Below are 4,627 nucleotides of genomic sequence, written 5' to 3'. Positions count from 1 at the left end.
TCTTTGCATAGAACTGGGTTTCCATCTGAGATCTTGATATTCATACAAGTCGTTCTCTTTTCTCCAAAGGTCTCTTTAATTTTCCTGTAGGCAGTATCTATCTTACCTCTAGTGAGATAAGCCTCTATAGCCTTACATTTGTCCTCTAGCCATCCCTGCTTAGCCATTTTGCACTTCCTGTCGATCTCATTTTTGAGACGTTTGTATTCCTTTTTGCCTGCTTCATTTACTGCATTTTTATATTTTCTCCTTTCATCAATTAAATTCAATATTTCTTCTGTTACCCAAGGATTTCTACTAGCCGTCGTCTTTTTACCTACTTGATCCTCTGCTGCCTTCACTACTTCATCTCTCAAAGCTACCCATTCTTCTTCTACTGTATGTCTTACCCCCATTCCTGCCATTTGTTCCCTTACGCTCTTCCTGAAACTCTGTATAACCTCTGGTTTAGTCACTTTATCCAGATCTCATCTCCTTAAATTCCCATCAGTTCATAACCAATAGATTGTGATCAGAGTCCAAATCTGCCCCTAACGCGCCAATTGGACAGGATCTGGCACAATATCCCTCAAGTCTTTCAGTCAGTTCCAAACAGAATAACAGTTTGCATAAGGATCAGAGGTGGACCAGAGTGTTTTTGACTTGCACAGTTTGTAACACTCTTTCTCTTGAATAAATCATCCATTTGCTTGTTTGCACTTGTCCATCAGATGTCCCGAGTTTCTTCCCATTTTGATAATACCTTCGTGGTGTGTCGTCGTTTTGTCTTAGAGCTTTATACAAACTACCTTTGATAGCAGGGGAGAAAATAACATTGAGGCTTAAATAGTTCACTTGGTCACTACCTGCCAAATATGGAAAGAACAAAAATAAATGCTACAAAACAGTTCGGCTGTCAGTCCACTGCACTGTAAACTAATTCCTTACATCACAGAATTCGGAAATACACCTACGCTAATGATTACGTGAAATTCTTCACGTGCACAAGAAGAGAATTTCTCTCTCGACTGAAAAAGTATGTCACGTGAATTTAAGGATATGTCCCTTAGGTTAAACATACGTACATCTCCCTGCCGCGTGCTGGAACCTGGCTTGATGCTCTTAGACTGTGTGCAGGTGATGCTGTCGTTAACCGCCACATAAAATTATCACAAGATAAAATGTACTACCAAATGATTTACACGAGATACCTGCATTGTGCGAAGGCCATTGGGCCTGCACAATAAACAGTGTGAGGTCATTCGCATGAGGACTAAAATATAAAAATAATCCTTTAATTTCCTGTTACACGATAAATCACAGAAAATTAAAAGTTGTCGATTCGACTAGCGATTACAAGCAGGTTAGCTTTAAACTGGACCCACTGCGTTGAAAACGCTGTTCGAAGAGAAACCAAATATTTTATATTATTGGCAGCACACTTAGAAGAAGCAACAAATAGGCTAAAGAAACTGCTTCAGTACGGTTCTCCGTCCTCTTCTAAAGTATTTCTGCGCACTATGGGATCCTTACCCAATAGGGCTGACGAGAAACATGGAAAAATTTCAGAGACGCTCATTTTGTATTATTATTGAGTAGGGAGAGAGTATCAATGATATGATATGCGAGTTGGGATGGCAGTCATTAAAGCTAAGGCGTTTTTTGTTGCGTCGAGCACTTTTCACGAAATTAAAATCTCCAACTACTCTTTTCCGAAAATGACTACCATTTAGATAGAGAGAGATGACTATCATGAAAAAAATAAAAGAAATCAGAGCATGTGAAAGATTTACTTATCTATTTTATCCACGTGCTATTGGAGAGTGGAAGTAGCGAGAAATAGTTCGAAAGTGCTTCTATAAACCTTCTGCCAACAACTTCAAAGTGATTTTACTTGTAAAGGACCGTCTTGATAACATAAATAGTATAATTCACAATTATCGTTTAACATCTTCGGATCTGTTACAAACAGAAAAACTGTTGTATAACAATCTAAGTTCAATTGGCTGAAGCTATTTCCACAAGAGGTCAAGTGATACACAAGAAAAATACAAAAAATTAAGATGTTAAGAGCTGTGCATACCAACCAGACGCACCATAAAAATATTCTGATGTAATTTTCAACACAGTAAGAGCTGCTGATTGTTTTGGTAACTCCTTTATTTATTTAAATAACTGAGGCTACTAAAGGGTGCCATTGGTATTGTACACGAGGAACCAGTACCATAAATTCAATAGCTGATATGCAATATGCGTTGTCATTGATTAAAATTGTTTCATATGACAAAATGAGCAAATAACAATAAAACATGAATATACAAGATGTGGAATAAAAACATACATAAAAACCACGTAAAACATCTAAAGAATAACAAAAGAAAGCTCCTAGCCTGGAAGAGTAAATAACTCGTAAGTATGTAAACGTCAGAATAAAACGTTTGAAGGCAACATCACATCAATAAAACAAAATATTTGAGGATGACAAAACAATTAAAAAAATGGTTCAAATGGCTCTGAGCACTATGGGACTCAACTGCTGTGGTCATTAGTCCCCTAGAACTTAGAACTACTTAAACCTAACTAACCTAAGGACATCACACACATCCATGCCCGAGGCAGGATTCGAACCTGCGACCGTAGCAGTCGCACGGTTCCGGACTGCGCGCCTAGAACCGCGAGACCACCGCGGCCGGCACAAAACAATTAAACATATAAGTGTAGGAGTTGTGCGATACTAACGAAAGTTGGTAGACGTGTTTCTACATCTCAAAGATGACATCTATTCTAATTCATGCTAGTCGCTTAACAGTTGCGCCAGTAGCCCCACTCTGCAGATGAAAATCAGTCTTGCTTTAAATACAAGTTGTAACGGTCGTGAGCGTAACGTACCTCTGAGATTACATGTGGTGAGTTGATGTTACTCAAGAATGCCTTAAAGACGACACAGCGTTTGAATGAGATCGTGTAGTAGGTCTACGAGAAATAGGATGCTCCTTCCTCGATACTGCAGAATGTCTTGGCAGGAATGTAGTCACTGTAGACGACTGCTGGCAGCGGTGGACACGAGAAGACCGAGCTCAGCATGGCCACGTGGCACTATCACGGGGAAAGATCATCGTGTTTGCCATATGTCTCTGGCGCATCGTACTGCATGTGCAGTAGCAATTTGAGGAACAGTTGGCACCACAGCGACGCAAAGAAGTGTTACAAATGTGTTACTTAAGCTCCAAGCCAGACGCCCTGTAGCGTGCATTCCACCGACTCCAAACACCACCATCTGCGACTTCAGTGGTGTAAAGCGATGGCTCATTGGATGGCAGGGTGTAGATCTGTTGTGTTTTCCGATGAAAGCTGGTTCTCTCTCAGTGAGAGTTACAGTCATATGTCGATTAGATGGAGGTCGGTTGAATGCCTGCAGTCAGTCTGAGTGTTAGACACACTGCGTCTACACTTGGAGGTATGGTCTGGGTTGCGATTTCGTACGACAGCAGCAGCACTCTCATGGTTATTCCATGTACTCTGATTGCAAATTTCCACGTCAATCTGGTGATTCGACCTGTTTTTCTACCATTCACCACCACATCTCTCTCTAATCGAACAACGGGATATCATCGGCCGACATCCCGAGCGTCATCCACAGACTGCATTAACTGTTCCTGCATTGCAACAGGCATGGAACAACAGTCCAGAAACTGACATCCAGCACCTGTAAAGGACATCTAATGCACGTTTGCATGCTTGCATCCACCATTCTGGCTGTTACTAATATACCAGCATTTCACATTTGCAATGGCATGTCTCGCGCTGACATTGACCTATGACCTTGCGATGATAATCACTTAAATACCTGGATACATGTACACTCCTGGAAATGGAAAAAAGAACGCATTGACACCGGTGTGTCAGACCCACCATACTTGCTCCGGACACTGCGAGAGGGCTGTACAAGCAATGATCACACGCACGGCACAGCGGACACACCAGGAACCGCGGTGTTGGCCGTCGAATGGCGCTAGCTGCGCAGCATTTGTGCACCGCCGCCGTCAGTGTCAGCCAGTTTGCCGTGGCATACGGAGCTCCATCGCAGTCTTTAACACTGGTAGCATGCCGCGACAGCGTGGACGTGAACCGTATGTGCAGTTGACGGACTTTGAGCGAGGGCGTATAGTGGGCATGCGGGAGGCCGGGTGGACGTACCGCCGAATTGCTCAACACGTGGGGCGTGAGGTCTCCACAGTACATCGATGTTGTCGCCAGTGGTCGGCGGAAGGTGCACGTGCCCGTCGACCTGGGACCGGACCGCAGCGACGCACGGATGCACGCCAAGACCGTAGGATCCTACGCAGTGCCGTAGGGGACCGCACCGCCACTTCCCAGCAAATTAGGGACACTGTTGCTCCTGGGGTATCGGCGAGGACCATTCGCAACCGTCTCCATGAAGCTGGGCTACGGTCCCGCACACCGTTAGGCCGTCTTCTGCTCACGCCCCAACATCGTGCAGCCCGCCTCCAGTGGTGTCGCGACAGGCGTGAATGGAGGGACGAATGGAGACGTGTCGTCTTCAGCGATGAGAGTCGCTTCTGCCTTGGTGCCAATGATGGTCGTATGCGTGTTTGGCGCCGTGCAGGTGAACGCCACAATCAGGACT

The sequence above is a fragment of the Schistocerca nitens genome, chromosome 5, assembly GCF_023898315.1.
Source record: "Schistocerca nitens isolate TAMUIC-IGC-003100 chromosome 5, iqSchNite1.1, whole genome shotgun sequence".
NCBI lineage: Eukaryota > Metazoa > Arthropoda > Insecta > Orthoptera > Acrididae > Schistocerca > Schistocerca nitens.
The sequence above is the reverse complement of the archived record's forward strand: the minus strand, read 5'-3'. Positions refer to the sequence as shown.